Here is an 18,511-nt window from a genome sequence, read left to right as displayed (position 1 = left end):
AGTGGCTGAAGCTGCACTGGCAGCGTGGGGCTGGGGAGTGCACACCTTTGGGCTTGGCTGGGCTTTGGCAGCAGAGGCAGCTGCTCCCAGCTCTCCTGCCTCCCGCTTCAGCTGCCCGAGTGTCCCAAGCAGCCGTTGGTGCTGCGGCCGGTCACGGCTTCACAGCACAGCCTGGTCTTGCACACAGGCCGGAGGAATACACGGTCTGTATCAAGGCCTGGTGGAACAGCTGGCTGATGCAGATGCAGAGATGGTCTGGATGACCCTCTGTGGGCTCACAGATATACTCCAGGACAAAGACCTCGAGCCACTCAGCAACACCTTCCTGAAGCTGGCTGAGTCCCTCCTGCCACTCTTTGAGAATGTAAGGCGCTGTGCCCCCAGCCAAGAGCACTGGACGCTGCCTGGAAACTTGTGCCCTGTGCAGTGTTGGGCCTTTGCCCCAATGGGCCTGGAGTAATTGGTGCTTAGGACTTTTCCTATCCTTGCAGGACAACAGCCAGGTGCGGCTGCTCTCCATTCAGCTCTTCTGCAAGGTGATGGAGCTGGTAGTGGAAGAGGGGGAAAATCCTCTCATGACAATTGTGAGCCAGAGTCTGCTCCCTCTCTTCTTGCGCTGGCATGACGAGAACCTGCACGTGGCCAAGGTGAGGTTTTGTGTGATGCTGCCACATCCCTGGCAGGGGGCTCGGCCGCCTCCGGCCCTGGTGCCTCGCGGGCTCCAGTCCTCCCCTGGCCTAGGCACAGGGACCCGGCCGGGGTGCCCCGGGCTCTGGTGCCACCTGCGGCTCTCTGCTACTCTCCAGTCCTCTCGCAAAGCCCTGCTTCGTGCGGCACGCTTCCTGAGGATGAGGGATCTCGAGCAGCTGCTGCTGAAGGGGCAGCAGATGAAGTTCGCCGAGCGCCTGGTAAGGACAGCCCGGGAGCCCCAGCTGCAGGCTGGAGATGTCCCCTGCCCGGTGCTCATAGCGGGGGGCTGGCAGCTGTGCACCTGCCCAGTGCCGCACCCCCGCCCGCGCTGCTCCCTGGCCCGGGCCTTGTGGGCCAGCTGGGCCGGCCCAGGGGCAGAGCCCGCACCGAGCCTTCCCTCCTGGCGCTCCCCGCAGCTGCTGCAGGACGAGAGCCGAGCGGCCGAGCACCTGCGCTGGGCCCTGCCGCGCCTGCGGAGCCCGCAGAGGCCCGTGCAAGGGGCGGCCGTCAGGATCATCGGTGAGCCCGGCGCCCCTCCCTGCCCCCGGCCCGGCTGCTGCCCCAGCAGCGGGAGCCGAGCCCGGGCTGCTGCAGCCCCGTCCACCCTGGGCGAGGTCTGCCCTGCCGCAGCCGTGCCCTCGGGTGGCAGCGTGAGGCAGGGGCCCGGCAGGAGCCCTGCCGGGGGAGGAGGGTGTGCGGCCGCAGGGCTGGCAGCGCCCGTGGCGCGCAGCTGTGCCGCCTGGGGCTGCCAGAGGCTCTGTCTTCCCAGGGCTGGCCGGAGTGCTCGTGAAGGGGCAGAAGGAGGAGCTCCAGGTCCTCGGCGAGGGTGAGTCAGGGCAGCCGCGTGGCAGCGGGGGCCGCCGGGGGCAACTGCAAATCCTGGCCCCGGAGCTACAATCCGTGCCTGGGCTGCGGAGGGCTCTGCTCCCCGTGTGGACGAGGGGCGGCGGTGGGAGAGCCCGGAGAGCTGTCAGGGAAACGTGGGGGATACGTGGCCAGCACCTTCCGGCCGAAGCCATGGCAAGAGCCGGCTGGGATGGCCCTGGCAGGAGGCTCTCCTCGGATTTCCTCAATCTGGCGTCTGACCCTGGCTCTGCTTCTCTCTCTTCCAGCTCTCCAAGCCCTCAGGGAAGATGAGAGCCCATACTGCATCAGCGTCCTTATTCAGCTGGCTTTTGAGAGAAGATGTGCAGGACTTCGTTCCTCTGCTGCATCAGATGTACCATCAGCGTCCATTGGCGATTTCCAGCTCCCACTGAAGGTGGGAGAACCTGCAGAGCAGGATGGACCAGCTGGAGCTCCAGGCACAGCTCTTGCTGCTCAGAGCTGAGCTTGTGGGAAGCTCCAGGAGCTCCTGCCATCTGTCTCCCTGTTGGCAGCTCCCTCCCTCCAGCTCTCAGGCCCTGCCCACTCCCTTTTTTGCCCTGTCCTCCCTGCGCTCATGCCCCTGCTTGCTCGCTTTCGCTTAATAAACAGTTTGGGTTTTTCACTTGAGCCGTGTCTCTGTGGAGCTGAAGCGGTGCAAAACCTGAGCCCGGGGACACGCAGGGCCCTGCTGCCATTCTCCTCCCAGCTGTGTTCTGTGCAGGGCCAGAGAGGAACAAGGGCAGCTCAGGCTGCAAAGGTCCCTGTCCTGCTGCTCCAGTTGCACAGCAGCGTGGAGTTAAAGGTCGTGCTGAGCACGCTGAAGGGGACAAGGACCCTGGGTTTTAGAAGAGCCAACCTGAATATGCTCTGAACCCAGCCGTGAGGGATTCCATGGCAAGAATACACCGAGGGCAAAGGAGCTTGCAATGCCGGAAGGCTCCACAAAGATCTTCCTGAAAGCACAGCAATTTTCCATCCCTATACAGGGACAGGAATAGGGCAGAACCAGACACCATCGTGGCCTGGCAGTGAGCTTTGGGTGTGCCTAAAAGCAAATGGAGCAGCAGAAGCAGCAGGGAATGGCTGAGACTCAGAGGCGTGACCATCCCAGCGGCGGCAGCGCTGTCAGGCAGTGCCTGCACGCTGGGCGCGGTTCCGGCGGCTCTGCTCTCCCCACAGGCCAGGAATCGGGCAGCCCCTTCCTCAGGCCCATTCAGCAACCCAACCAAATAATGTCTTTGAAATGTATATTGACTATGACGATAGAAGCAGGTCAACAAAATGTAAGAGGTGAATGTTCAAGTAAAATTCAGCTCCAGTTTCTATCAGCTGTGTGCATGAGCTAAGCACTTTTCATTCTTAAGTAAAACCCTGTTTTATAGTTGAGTATATGTTTTCAAACTTTCCCTCAGGGGAGCCTGCTTGATATAGGACATTGAGAGAGGGAACAGAATGAAGTCTGGCTTTTGAGGTTATTTTGAATTTTGGTAATGGAAAGACAACAACTATTTGGCTACTTACAGGGCTCCTAAAATCCCAAAATATTAGTTCCTTTTGTGTGAAGGAGCTATTACAGAGAGAGGAACATGAAACAGTCAGAATTTCCAGGGCAAATATGAATAGTGCCCACTGTAGTGACTGCTGCCTTTGGGCATGCTTGTGTTAGACAGCTGGTCTCCTGCTCAAGGAGGAAACATCAGTCACCCAGTGATGTCATTCTTTTATCACAGGATGCAAGGAGATTAATGTTGTATTGCTCCTGTTATCAGTGTTGGACAACAAACTCCAGTTCTCCCAGAAAATTGAAACTATGGAAGAAGATGTACAATAGCCAGAGACCACAAAGTGTGACCTTCAGCTTCACAGACATGAACTGGAGAGCCAAGGTGAGCAGGGCTATTGCCAAGCAGACTTTGATCCATCTGAGGTCAGAAGCTGCCCTACAGACCAACCACCCTGTGAGCTCCTGCCGCTCAGCTCCTCAGAGGGGATGGGGAGGGACAGCCCTTCCATGGGGAGCAGCTTCTGGGATCCATGGCACTGAAACACCTCCATGCTGAAGTGTTCTCTGCAGGTGCAGGTGGTCGGAGTCCCTCTCCTTTGCATGGGGTGTGTGCTGGGAGTTCTCTCATTGCCTGATACTTGCTAAGGTTCCCCCCTTGAAGTCCTGTCCCTGTGTCTCTCCCTTCCCCCTGCCCTCCTCCTGCTGCCCCACTCCTGGTTCCATACTGGGGCACATGTGAGCTCAGCCTTGCTTCCCTGTTGATGACCAGCAGGGAGAGGAGCTCCCCTGAGCAGAGCCTGGACGTGTCTGTGAGCGCAGGGCCTGTGCAGAGCAGCTCTGCCTGCAGGAGCTGGTGCCGGCAAGGGGAAGGGTCAGCTGGGGCACAGCCCCCAGTGGGCCAGGCTGGCCCCAGACCGTGCCCATGGGCCTGGCTCAGGCAGGACACAGAGTGTGTTGGGAGCAGCCTCTGGCCCTAGGGCAGGGACAGCTGAGGAACAATTGGCCTTCCCTGTCCTGAGTCCTGTTCTTGCTCCAGTGCAGCCAGCAAAGCCAGGGCAAGGAGCAGCCCAGGAGAGTCCAGGGAAACCCCTGCAATTCCTGCTGGCTCAAGCCATTCTGGGCTTGGAATGAAGTGTGTGGTCCACTTTTCAGAGATGGAGCTCTTTATTTATTGGGCTACAGAAAGCACAAACGAGATGTTGAAAAGGGATGGAAATTTGTTCTGGGTTTCTTGGGTCCTCCCTGTTAAAAGTGTGAGGGTAAAGGGAAAACCATTTCTAGATTGTGCCTTCATGACCAGATGGACTTCCTGTGAGGTGAGGATTTCTAAGAGGGAATGAGGAAGGAGAAAACCACCCACAGGAGAGCCCTGAGCAGACACCCTCTGTCAGGGATATTGTATCAGAGCCTTTGGGCATGCTTGTCAGGAGCCCTTACAGCTCTGGGCAGCCAGCTAGCACTGCCACTGCAGCCCCAGCTCTCCCCCCCTGCTTTGACCTCTTGGGCCTCTCAGGAAAAGTGTCTGGAGCTCGTCTTGCTCCAGGTGACCCCAGCAGCTGGTCCTTCTTTCAATCTGAGCTGAGCTAGAGGACCTCAGCTGATGCCATTGCACCTTGCTGGAGTCCTGCCAGGGATGAACCCTTTCCTGATGAGTGTGGAAATCTGAGGCAAGAAACCTTCCCTTATCCTTGTGGAAGTGTATCACTCTTCCACTCTAATCCATGTGGAAGCATTATCCTAGAGTGGTGCTGTGCTTTTACTGAGGAATAACTGCTTAAAGCTTGAAAATCACCTTCAGACTTTGCTAAAGGAATTGGTCCTGACAGCTGTTGTGGTTTAACCCCATCCAGCAGCCAAGCCCCACACTTGGGGGCACTCACTTGATCCCCCACCAGCAGGATCAGGGCGCGAATTGGAAAGGTGAAAGTAAGAACACTCATGGGTTGGGGTAAAGACAGTTTAGCAGGGAAAGCAAAAGTTAAGCACTCAAGCAAAGCAAAGCAAAACACCCATTCCCATGGGCTGGCAAGAGCTCAGCACCTCCAGGAGAGCAGGGCCCATCCTATGGAACTTGGGAAGACAAACACCATTGCTCTAAATGTTCCTCACTTTCCATACTGAGCATGTTGTCTTATGGTCTGGAATATCCCTTGGGTACACTGGGGTCATCTGTCCTGGCTGTGTCCTCCCTCCCCAGCACCTCATCTCCCTAGCATGGTCATATGAGAAGCAGAAAAGACCTTGGCCCTGTGTGGCCACTGCTCAGCAATAACAAAAACATCTCCATTGTCATCCCTGTGTTCAGCACAAATCCCAAAGACAGCCCCACACCAGGCACTGGAAGAAATTTAACCCAGTCCAAACCAGCAGACAGGACTGACAGAGAGTTGTGGGTAAATCTGTAATGTAGCTAACAAAATGTTTTTAAGACTCTTTTCACCTGTAGTGTTTTGGTTCGCTAATTTAAGATTGTCCCGGTCAATGCACCATTTAGTGTGGTGGGTTCAGTGCTTGCTAATCACCAGTGCACTCCCTAGAATGTACTTACTGCTGCAGTGAGAGAGGATTAGGAGACAGGCAAAGCAGGCTCAAAACTTTAAAAGGATAAACAGAAAAGTTTCTTAACAGTAACTAAGAGTACTAAGAATCAAACAAAACTTTCAGGACACCTCTTGTCCTACAACTTTGCTTTCCTACTGGAACTGTAAAGAGACAAATTTTGAGTCAGTTTCCCACCCCTATGAACAGTGTTCTTTCAGTTCACTTAGGTAGAGAAGTCCCTCTTGTTAATGTTATGAAGACTTCTCCACAAGAAAAGCAGCATTCTTGTGGCTCTCAATTTCTACGAATAGAACTGCCCAGGGAATCTGCAATTGTGAAGTCCCTCCTATGTTCCACAAGCGTTCCCACAGCTGTGTTTATGTGCCATGTCAGCTTATGGGGCACTGGTTTTAAAGATGAGCTCTTCAAAAGCAAGGTTCTCTATCTATCTCTAAACATCATCTTCATCTCCGGAACAGAGATCTTCTCTCCCTGAGGGCACAGGGTCTTCATCACTCTTTTTTCTCTCTCTGTTCAAATTCTCATAAAATCACAATTACTTCAACATTTGCTTGCTTTAGCATGGAGGCTTTTGCCAAACAAGTTATCTCCCTATACTTGCTAATGTTTATAGGGAAAAAAAAGTCTGAATCTATCAATTACATTTGTCTCCATAGCTTTACAAGAGGGTTTTCAGCTCCAAGATCAAGGCATCTCCTCAGCCCTCCTATCTGGGACTGGACTCTCTTCACTTCTTCACTGACCTTGATGTCTTGGTGTTGCTGCTCTGCATTGCCTGCACTTGTCCTTTTCTCTCACTCGAGGGAGAATTGAAGCACTGAAAGAGTTAATAGCTCGCCGGGGCCTGTAGATGGTTACACGACCCCGGCCGAGCTTGCGGGTCGGAGCTGCAGGCTTGGCTGGGCTGGGGGAACAGCCAGGATCTCAGCAGCCAGGCCAGAACCCAGCAGCAGCACGGCCGGGCCCGTGGCTTCTCTCTCCTCGCCCTGCCCGGGGGGTTGTGGTGAACCCCCAGCGGTGGCAGAGCTGGGCTGGGGCAGGGCCAGGATCTCAGCAGCCAGGCCAGAACACAGCAGCAGCACGGCCGGGCCCGATGGCTTCTCCTCGCCCTGCCCGGGGGTTGTGGGTGAACCCCAGCGGTGGCAGAACCTTGGCCGAGCCGGCCCGGCCCGGGGCTGCTCCTGGGGCCCGGCGGATCCTGGCTCGGCCCGGGCTGGCGGCGGGGCAGGGTGTAACAAGCAGTAAGATGTTAGAAATGGCAGCCGTGGCCCAGCCCGGCCTCTCCCCCTGGCGCTCCCCTCTCCCTGCCCGGCAGCCGATGGGGCCCGCTGGGCGTCCCATGAAGGGGCCCGGCCCCACAGCAGAGCCTGCCCGGCCCGGCCCTTGTCACCTTTTTGCTGACCGGAAAAGAAAGAGATTTCCCGGGATTTTCCGTCTTTAAGGTGTTTTTTCGTAGAAGCATGTACAGCTTTTAGTGGTTTACCACATTGCTAAAGCTATTATTGATGGGTTCTTTTTGTCAGACATGGAGGAAACTGATAGCAGCTTCTCTTAAATCATCACTTCTGTGCTGCAAAACTAGGACATTGCCCTATGGCATAACAAAAATAAAGGGAACGATGGCTGAAAAACCAGGAGGTATGGATTATGTTTAACCAGGAACTAATAACTGCTCAGGAAACAGATGAACATATGTTGAGTAATTACTTTTTTTCAGAGATGGCACCCCAACAGAGTTGGCTGTAGTAGCAAAGAGGCAGCTGTCAAAAATTTGTAATTAACAGTGGAGCTTAAAATCTCTTTGATTACCCCCACAGAAGCCAAAACCCGAAACTTCTAATTTTAGATAAAAATGAAAATTGTTTAACTGGCTTTAATAGAAAAAACATTATCTGTTACTCTGCTGAAATGTGTTGCAATGTAATTAAAAAATTAAAACTAAGAGGTATTATAATAGGATGCATTCTGCTTACAATTCTCTCGTTTGGCTAGTGAAAAAAGCAGACAGGAGGTGGCATGTGGGAGAGTTAGGGATTGCGGCCGGAAGATCTCGGGCTGTTACGCGTAGACAGGAAGACCCCTCCTCACCTTCAGTCTGACCTTGGCTACCTGGCCGCACCCAGGACAAGGGCGAGGATTACGGACATAAACTACCCTCGGCCCTAAATACCCCCCTGAAACCTTTGAATAACGTGCACTGCCATTTGCCTATCCACGCATACTGGTGTCAGCAGCACCTGGACCGAGTGACTCGGTGTTTGAGGCACCGTTGCCGCACTCCCAGAAAACCAGGTCACCATCGTAGCCAAGCGCTCACATAAGTGGTGCCGAAACTCCGGGTACCAGCACCCGGGGTGCGGACGTCACCTGGACCCAGTGGGGTCGCCGGCCGCACGCTGGGTCCGTCTTTCGGCTGGGAGTGCAGCTCGCCCGGACCCGCGAGAGACCATGGAAACCATTCGCGAAAAGGACGTAAGTTTGGCTCAGTGAGCAAAAAGGGGATTGAATGTGAGCCTCAGGACTTTTAATCTTGCTATTGCGCGACTCCTAGAGCTCTGGACGGATTGACGTCCCCGGTGGATATGTTGCATTCGGAGGGTTGTGGGAAAGATGCAACCGCCGCTGTTAAAAACCTCAGCCGCGGTAAACGCCCTCAAAGGCATGGGGGAAAGTAGAGAAGGCCCTACTGCAGGGCATTCGAAGAACGAGGAGACGGTGGGAGCCTGCGAGTCACATGTTTATTGCCTTACGCCGCAGCTGATGCTGGGCGCGGTCCGACACGAGACCACCGCGGCGGACTGAAGAACCAACCCGGCAGCGAAAAAGCCGCGAACGCCGGCCCCTCCGAGCAGATATCGGCTTACCAATCGGTGGGGGGCGGAGAACGCGCGGTCGTTTTGGCCAGGACTCACGGAGGAGAGCGAGGGCGGTACGGCGGAACCGCCGAGGCCCGAAGGGGAGACGGAATGCCCCCCCCCCCTCCGATATGCGTTTGGAAATGGGACGTTGGCGGGTAGGCGTGTGCTCATGGCGAAAGGCACCCGAGCGGTGTGCGGAAACGGAGTCAGCCCGCTTACCACTCATGTGCGTGGCGAGCGGGTGGGGGGGCGGCCCCCGCGCAGGAGCGTATGACCACGTCAGCAGCGCTCAGCTCACTATTCTGTCCTTATAGGGCCACGGACCGCCCCCACAGGATGCGGGGGACCCCAGGGGGAGGGAATGGTCCAAACACCCAGCCAGAAGGGGCCGGACGCTGTTTCCATCCCTCCCCCGAAGCCCGAGCCCCGAGCCCGAGCCCGAGCCCGAGCCCGAAGCCCGAGCCGCACTCCCCTAGCCCCGAGTCCCGATCACTTCCGCGCGGAGCCCGCCGGGTCCTAGACCCCCCACTGAATCTTTCCGGGACATTCGCGACTCCCCTGTCACCCATCCTTCCCGCCGCCCGGCGGCGCAGCGCCGGGGGCGCGGCCGGCTGCGCGCGGGTCCTTTTGCGGGGAGCTGGGGAGAGGACCACGGGCGCCGAGAGGGCGGCTGGCGCGGACGCGCGGGCGGCCCCTCGCACGCCGCAGCTCCGCCACACAGGCAAAGCACCGCGCGGTGATCCAGAGATGGGCGGGGCGCGCGAGTCCACGGCGGAAAAGCCCGGAGGCGCGAGAGTAGTTGCTGACCGCATGCGCAGGGGAGCGGCAAAGAGCGCAATTCGATCAGGGGCCGCACTCAATACCGCTACCATATAAGGGAGAGATCCGTCCACTGCAGGAGGCAGGGCAAGCCCAGGGGTCGGGAGCGGTACCACCCCCGAAGGGAGGAGCGGGGGTCGGAGCCGAAAGAAACGGCACGGAGCGCCGGAAATTTATCGGCAGTCCACTTCCGACTCTGAGTCAAGCAACAGCTGCTCAGACAGCCCGGAAGAGCTTGGCCGAGTCCGGATGGGACTCGGAAGCTGAAAGAGCAGAACTAACGCGGTTTCAAGCGAAACCGAATAAAGCCTTAAGCAATATCGGGAAACAATCGCAACACAAACTCACCGATTGGGAAAAATAGAATAGCTTTCGCGAATTGGGCACCCGCAGCCGCGATACATGCCTTCCTGGTTAAAGTCACCGGAGCACAGGGGTCCAGTATAGCTGACATGATCAGACACGTTGCAACAAAGAATACCTAGCTCCCTTCAGCAGCAGTTCATCACACTGCAATAACGAGTGTCATGGCACGCTTTAAAGAGGCCAGCCTGGGCAGGCAGCAATAAACTGCCCCCAGTCAGACGTCACCAGCAGCTGCCCCACCACGTCAGGGGAAACCTAGGGACCATGCTGGCGTGGCAGGAAAGGCATGTAGCTAATGAGCAGACCCAGCATCAGGGAAACGGCAGAGGGAGGAGAGGCACCGGCCGTATCCAGCCTCCTCCACTGGAAACACATGCAACGGCCCAGCTCAACCGCAACCCGCAATGGGCACAGCGATTCCTGTGCCCACCACTGCCAACCCCTCCGGTGAATGTCCAACTTTGCTGCCCAGCCAAGGTCCAACCGACCACACCTGCGCCTCCGGAATACCAACCACAAACAAGCCCCTTGGGGGACGAGGTCCCTGGGTGGCTCTGGCCATAGAACGCATGGGAACGGGACCCCGTGGGTGGCCGTTCCAGCAAAACGTATGTGGCAAGCCACCCACTGATTCGTGGTGGGCAGTGGTGTCGGTCTCCACAACAGTCTCGGACGACGACTCGGCCATCTGCCTTCCCTTTTGGGTGGACACGGGGTCAGACGGCACCAGTCATCCCAGGAATCCAGCCTATGGGACCTGTCCAAAACAGCGCTTACCCAATGAACTCGATGATACTCGAGAGGACAACCCTGTGCAGTGCTCGACAGGCAAAAGACTGGCTTCCTTTCGATCCCCCTGCATGCAGACGACAAAGAATCGGTTTCGCCTTGTCCATCGTCTTCCCACACCGCCAGCGGCCTAACCGACGCTTCCAATGGAGGATGCTGTCCACCGGAATGCTCAATTCCCCTACCATCTGCCAGAGCACACACCGTGTGACCGAGCGCTAGCACCTGTCCCGGCAAAGCCGACATCCAACTGTAAAACCATCTTCACAGACGGACGCATCCATGGGTCAGACCTCCACCGGCGGCAGCAAGTGTGGCAGTCAAGAGAACAGTGGCAATGTGTCCAAGGCAAAACCGACCCTACGCGTTGCAGTCCAACGCTTTGAAGCAGCAGCTTGTGGCACTAGCGTGCGGACTGTTCCCCAGAGGAACACCTTCAACATTGTGAACTGAGACTCCATATTTTGTGGGCAAACCTCTGCCTAGCCATGGCCGGACCAGGCGTGTCCGTGTCCCCATTGGCAACGATGGCTGGAGGAGCACGCCAACACTCCTATGCAACTGACAGGCACTATATCAGTCATCCACGTTCAACAGCCCCGACCCGATCAAAGGGTTCTAACCAGATTAGGCAATGACAACGCTGACGGCCGCAGCAAAGGGCGTGATGGACGCTGAAAGAGTCGTCAGTCTGCACGAAAACCCTTCACCATCGGAAGGCAAAGCCGCTTGCGAAAAAGTGTCGGAATCTCTAACTGTCAGACGCAAAGCCGACTCGTCGCAACGTGCCCTCACTGCAGAAGTTTGCCACTGTGTGTCGAGTGGGGTCAACCCCCAAGAGGTCTCAAGCCTCAGAAGTTAGTGGCAAACAGACTTCACCTTATGCCAGCTGTTGAAACCTCGCGCGTGGCTCGAATTTACTGTAGATAACGTACAGCGGCATGAGGTGGCCACACAGCATCCTTCAAGACGGACTTCCAACGCGACATTCAACCTGGCTGACAGCCATGGGGCAGTGGCTTGGGGTTCCAAAGCAAATCAAAACAGACAACGGCACGGCCCAAACTTCATCGCAAGGCAAGTCCAGACCTTCGCCTCGAAATGGCACATCGCCTTGGTTGCAGGGCAGCCCATACAACAGCACCGGACAAGCCATCGTCGACAGAGCAACCAGACTCTGAAAGCTAAGTCTAGAAGTGCTAAGCAAAGGCAGAAGGCTTCTCCAATGCCATTCCCCCCCGGATGACACAAGCGCGCATCCGGCAACGGCGCTGCTAGCGTTTAAATCAACTAACCCTAGGAGGGAATGAAACAAACATCCAGCTCAGCAACACTGGCACCTCGGGCATTAGGGAGGGCCCCCGCGGGTGGGTGATCAAAAACGAACTGGGGCAGTGGGGAACAGGGGTTGGAGATTGGTGCTCACGTGCCGGGGCTGATATGCGGTCTGTCACAATGACGGGCACATTAAATGGTGTCTGCGTAAAGTCAATCAAGCCTGACTTAACCGATGACAGAATGGAGACTGGATGAGAGCTGTGAGTTCTGGTTTATCAGGACATGCTCGTGGGCGTCCCTCGGACGCGTACATCCCCGTTCCAGAGGACGGACCACCAAGCCGTCCGCATCGGCCCAAGAAAACCACGCGGGTGAGACTCAAACGTCAACGTATTTCTGTTCTGTTTGCTGTTGGGGCTTGTCGCCAGAGGGCAAGCCAACCCAGACCACTACCCTCATCATCAGCCATTCAGGTGGGTCATGCGACACCTTAGCAGTGGTAAGGTGCTCAAAGGAGTCACCACACCAAACAAACCATCCTTCATACTCCGCTTTACCGACTTGTTTCCGGGACGACCAAGGTACTACCCCCATTCCTCACACGCCCACACAACGTACCTAACCTACTGTGTCCAGCCTCAACCCAGGAAAAAAGCTACTGCATCACCCAGGGTGGGATACTGGTGGCATGGGGCTGCGAAACCTTGTTTACAGATGCCAGACCGTCAGGGCCAGGGTGGGATCCACAAGAGCCCGACAGGTTCTTGCAGTTCACCTGGGCACCCACTGCTGCAAACACCCTTCTTTTTCCATGGAAATTTCCATCGAACAGTCATAAAATCCCCAATTTCAGAATGCACTAACTACAACATGACCAGTTTTACAGCCAATCACCCCATTGGACCACAGCAGAACTGGACAGTAGCCGTTCAAGGGTCAAAAGAGTGGGTGAATGTGCAAATTATCCGACTCCCAGCCTCTATGTCCCAATCAGTCGGACCCAATCCGTTCTATAGCGAGCAACCCAGGGAAGAGATCACAGTTAACAGTAGTTGCTATCCCCGATACGCAGAAGTCAAACTAGTCTCCCCATCCAGTCTCCTAGCCGAACCGAACCTTTCCAATTCATTCATAAACGTGCTAAATTCTACCTTCATATCTTAAATCAGTCCACCCAAACTCCACAGAATCATGCTGTGTGTGCTATGATGCACAACCCCCTTTTTACGAAGCGTTGCCTTCGATCTCCCATTCATCTTCTCAAATCAAACATCCATGCCAATGCAGATGGGACACCCCCCGGAGAGCATTACCCTGAGTCAGTACGGCCAAGGCAAATGCTTTGGCAATGCAACCTTGGCGAGGCAGACGGGCTGTCTGCAAGAATTTGCAAACTTAAGTGAGGGAAGTTCCAGTGGGTGATCCCATGTGCATCAGGATGTGGGTCTTCACCGATCCGGAGTAAGCCCTGTGTACCCTTGACAATGGATCACTCTGAACGACTTTTGTGTCCAAGTCTAATTTTCCTAGAGTCCTGTACCACTCAACGAAGAAGTGTACAACCTCTTCGAACAAACCAGCCGTCTCCACAAAAGAGAATATTGACAGCGTGTTTTTACCTAGCCGTGCTGTCTCGGCCTGGGAGCAGCCGGACAGCCACAGCTCTCAGCCCTAGCGACCCACACCAAGGACTGTCCCAACTGCAAATGACCATCGATGAGGACCTGCAAAGGATCGAGAAGTCCATCTCTTCGCTGGAAAATCCCTTTCCTCACTCTCAGAAGTTGTCCTCCAAATAGAGAGGACTGGACCTCTTGTTCATGCGCAGGGGGGCCTGTGTGCTGCCTTGAAAGAGAATGCTGCTTTTATGCAGACCACACCGGAGTCGTCAGTGGACTCTATGGCCGAACTGAGAAACCGGCTGAACCAGAGAAAAATGGACAGAGAAGCTCACCAGGGCTGGTTCGAGTCATGGTTCAATCAGTCTCCATGCTCACCACCCTGATCCTCTACCCTAATAGGCCCAGTCACCATAATCTTACTAACCCTAAGCTTCGGGCCTTGCATATTAAACAAACTAGTGTTATTCGTTAAAGGCGTTTGGAAACGGCAAACATTTTGTTTCTCGAGCGCCGACAATTACTTTAAAGCATGCTAAAGTTACTAACACAACGATTTTACATTAATCCTACTAACCCATGAAATTTTGTAACCTTTACATTTTATAACTTTATGAGATTTTTACTAATCATGGTGGGGGGGGAAATGTGGGAGAGTTAGGGATTGCGGCCGGAAGATCTCGGGCTGTTACGCGTAGACAGGAAGACCCCTCCTCACCTTCAGTCTGACCTTGGCTACCTGGCCGCACCCAGGACAAGGGCAGAGGAAGTGACATAAACTACCTAGGCCATAAATACCCCTGAAACCTTTGAATAAACGCCATTTGCTATCCACCATACTGGTGTCAGCAGCACATGGACCGAGTGACTCTGTGTTTGAGTCACCGTGCCGCACTCCAGAACCAGGTCACCTCGTAGCCAGCGGCTACAGTGGCATTTAACAATTGGTTATCAAATGCTTAATGCTAACATGAGACATTTTATCACAGCTGTCCCAAATATTGCAAATCTCACTGCTACACTTTATGTGCAGGCATCTGCACATAAACTAATGGCAGTTTTGGATATAAAATATTGGGTACTCTAGAGAAATTGTGTTCCTGGATTTTCTATAATAGCAAGACCCTTGTACACATGATTGATACATACATCTCAGTTGGTCACAGATCAAATGGATGTCACTGAAGGGCCAACAAAACCTACAAAGTTACAGATAGCTGTGACTCCAGTCCTGTTAGATCTACAACACCCCCATAAGCCCAGTTCTGTACTGGTTGCTCCTGCATTCACTTCAGACTCTGAAGGCAAAGCTGTGTGGTTCACTGATGCCACAGCCAAACACACTGATTGGAAATCTAAGTACAGAGCAGTTGCTTTCCACATTGAAACAGGAGTGGAAGTAGTAGAAGAAGAAATGGGAATTGCACAAGTAGGAGAGCTGAAAGCTGTATTGCTGGCAGTAAAGGAGAAAACAAGATCCAGAATTATTGAGAACTCCCTCTGGGAGGGGCTGAGGGACCCAGAGATACACTCAGCCCAAATACAGGAGTGTCAGAGTGCTTATTGTAAAGAAATAGGACATAGGAAAAAGAATTGTCCTAGGTTATGGATTCCAAATTCAGATTCTTGGGGCATCAGGATACCCTTATGACACAGACAAGGGATTAATTCTCAGCCTGCAGTGATGGCAGAAGTCGAATTATGGGGAGTGGGAAAATCTACGCTAGCAGATCCAATGGTTGCAATTAGGCTAGGGAATCAGAAAAAAGAAACTGAATTTCTGGTCAAAACAGGTGCTTCACATTCAGTGTTAAATCAAGAACTAGATAAAGATAAAGATTTTGTAGAAGTAATAAGAGCCACTGGCCTACCAAAGAAAGTGTACTTTTTGCAGCCAATTAGGTATCCAATAAGTAAACAAACTGGAATACATAAATTTTTATACATGCTGGAATCCCCAAAATCGTTATTGGGATGTGACTTGTTAGAACTCTTATGAGTTGGAGTAACTTTTAGGCAAGGAAAAAAATAAAATCTAAAATAAAGGAAGATCAATTAATCAGAAATACTAAGCTTGGCATTGATGCAACCTGAAGTGAGAAGTAAAGTGCCTCAAGAAGTCCTGGATCAAGTATATCCAGGAGTGTGGGCAGCAGGGACACCAGTACGAGTTAAAATGGAGCTCCAGTAGAAATAAGATTGAAACCAACAGCCAACCCTGTTTAAAATAAACAATATCCATTGAAAGCAGAGGATCAAAAAGAGATAAAAGAAATAATTAATACTTCTTTGGAATTTGGATTACCCATAGAATGTGAACCAGAATATTATACTCCCATTCTTCCAGTTAAAAAAACCCTGATGGTAAGAGGTATAGATTAGTGCAAGATTTAAAAGCAATAAACAAAAATGTGGAGGGTTTTTACCCAGTGGTAGCAAACCCCTACCCCTTGTTAACCAAGTTTAAAAAAATAATCAGGTGTGGTTTCAGGTACTATATTTAAAAGATGCCTTTTCCCATTTGGCTTTAGCCAGGATAGTCAGAAGCTATTTGCTTTCGAATGGGAAAATCCAGATACAGAGTGAAAGACCTCGTTAAGCTGGACAGTATTACCCCTAGATTTCAAGAACAGCCCTACCATAAGCCCAGCAACTGGGACCTTACAAGAGAGCTGTTGCTTACTTCTCTAAGCCATGGGATGAAGTAAGCAAGGCTTGGCCTGGGTGCAATGGCTTATGAGCCATTGCAGCCATTATTCTTAACATTCAAGAGGCCTGCAAATTCACTATGGGCTGGAAAATGACTTTGACACAGTCTCTGCGGTGTTAGAGCTGAAGGGGTCACTGGCTCTCCCCTCCTGGTTCCTGAAGTATCAAGCTATACTGGTAGAACAAAATGATGATAATTTTGTAACCACTAATATTGTAACACAGCGTCTTTTCTCAGTGGAGCTACTTTGGCACCTGTAGCCTCTGACTGTTTGGAAATCATGGAGACAGTTTAGTCCAGCAGACCTGACCTGAAGGAGGAACCTCTGGAGGATGCTGGGGACTCCTGGGCCACAGACAGAAGCAGCATTATGAAGTCAGGGACTCATAAGGCAGGATATTCAGTGATCACTGCCCCCAGGTAATCAAGGCAAAACCTCTACCTGCAGGGATAGCCATGCTGCGAGAAGAGATGATTCATCTACGAGTCCTGGAATTGGCAAGAGGGGAGAGGATTAATAATATATGGACTGACTCCAGATCTGCATTTGAGATAGGGCCTGCTCAGGGTGCTGTCCGGAACAGAAGATTGTGTGAAGGTCAAGGTAAGTAAATTAAACATGCAGAAGAAATTTTATGTCTATTGGAAGCTGTAAATTTAGAGGAACAGGTGGCAGCCATGCACTGTAGAGGTCACCAAAGGGTCAGACTGAACAGGAATTAGGAAACAGATTGTCAGACCGTGAGGCTAAATGGGCAGCAGAAGGGGCTCAGACTGAGGCACTGGCTTTGATACCAGGTGCTAAGCCATGGGTACAGAAAGAGAATACCAGCTCTCAGGTGGTAGGAAGAGGATATGAAGCTGGTGAAGGACTTAGAAGCAAACAAGCATGGAACTGTGCTCATTTACACCTGACAGTCTGGTTCTCATACCTTCAAACATATTGTTGAAGGTTGTCCTAGAGGAACATAATAAAACTCACTGGGGAGCAAATGCATTGTAAGCAGATTTGACTAAATGCATAACAGGCCATAATCTGTATACCATTACCAAACTGATCACTCAGCAGTGTGCAATTTGCCAGAAAAATAACACAAACACTACAAATAGCATAAAATTGGAACAACTGGAAAAAGGAAATATACCAGGCCAGCAGTGGCAAAGTGACTTTTCTGAACTCCCAGGAAAAGGGGGGTACAGGTACCCATTGGTACTGATAGACACCTTCACTGGTTGGCTGGAAGCTTTCCCATGCAGAACAAAAAAAAAATCTATTTTTAGAAGATAATGAAGTACTTTTAATAAAATTATACCTCAGTTTGGGGTACCTTGTGACAGTGGCGAACATTTCTGTGCACAAATAGTTCAACGAGTTAGTATGGCTCTAGGGATAAACTGGCAATTACATACCTTATCACCCACAGGGCAGTGGACAAGTAGAGAAAATTAACCATTTTATCAAACAGCAATTAACAAAGACCTGTCAAGAAACAAATTTGCATTAGAAACAGGACTGCCACTTGCTCTACTCAAAATAAGTCAAACCATGGTCTAAGGAAGGCCTAAGCCCATTTGAAATATTATATGAGAGGTCTTATCAAACTCAATATAGGGGAGAACACATCAGCCAAATAGGAGAAGGATACTTGAGATGGTACATAAAAACTCTGGGAAAACCATTGAACAAAATTCATAAGAGGGTTTTTGAAACCAGGGCTAAAGGTTTGGACCAAGCAATTAGTTGGTTTAAACCTGGAGACTGGGTATTTGTTAAGGCTTTTTCAGGTCAGTGTCTGGAGGAGAAGTGGAATGGATCACACCAGGTGCTTCTGACAACCTTCATGCCAATCAAGATGAAAGAACAGCCTGCCTGGATTCACTATTCAGGAGGCATCCAAAGGAGCATGGACCTCAGAGCCAGTAGGACTAACGATCTGCAAGTTCTGATGCTGACCCTTGGTGTTCTGATCAGTATCATAATTCTGGCTCTAATCTTTACCTTACCCTGGCCATAGTCCCCCACACTCACATCAGCTGTCGGCCGTGATATTTTCTGAAAAATCCCTTCGCCAGGATTTCTTCTCATGGGAGATTGGGAGGCCTTGGAGAGGAATGAAAATAATAATTATCTAATTGCTTTTCCCTGTTTTGCTGCTTTGGAATTTCATCTGGAGATTGTTTGTCCAGCAGGTGGTTGGTTGATTGGTCTCATGTGAATTGTTTTACCTAATGACCAATTCCTGTCCTGCTGTGTCAGACTCTGAGGAATCAATCACAAGTTTTCATTATCATTCTTGTTAAGCCTTCTGTCTCTGTTGTTCTCTATAGTTTAGTATAGTTTGAGTATAGCATTCTTTAATATCATATAATATATCATATATCTTATATCATATATATCATATATCATATATATCATATATCATAATATAATAAATCAGCCTTCTAAGAA

At 52.2% G+C, this 18,511-nt stretch overlaps 1 long non-coding RNA gene across 1 annotated transcript; it reads left to right on the top strand.

Annotated features, from left to right (window-relative positions):
* The first annotated feature begins 16,481 nt into the window (after positions 1-16,481).
* LOC127060569 (uncharacterized) lies at positions 16,482-18,511 on the top strand. Its single transcript, XR_007779783.1, has 2 exons — positions 16,482-16,666; positions 17,838-18,511. It is a non-coding gene; the product is annotated as an uncharacterized LOC127060569 (long non-coding RNA).

This window comes from Serinus canaria, chromosome 25 (genome assembly GCF_022539315.1).
Source record: "Serinus canaria isolate serCan28SL12 chromosome 25, serCan2020, whole genome shotgun sequence".
In the NCBI taxonomy this organism is placed as follows: domain Eukaryota; kingdom Metazoa; phylum Chordata; class Aves; order Passeriformes; family Fringillidae; genus Serinus; species Serinus canaria.
The sequence above is the reverse complement of the archived record's forward strand: the minus strand, read 5'-3'. Positions and strand labels throughout refer to the sequence as shown.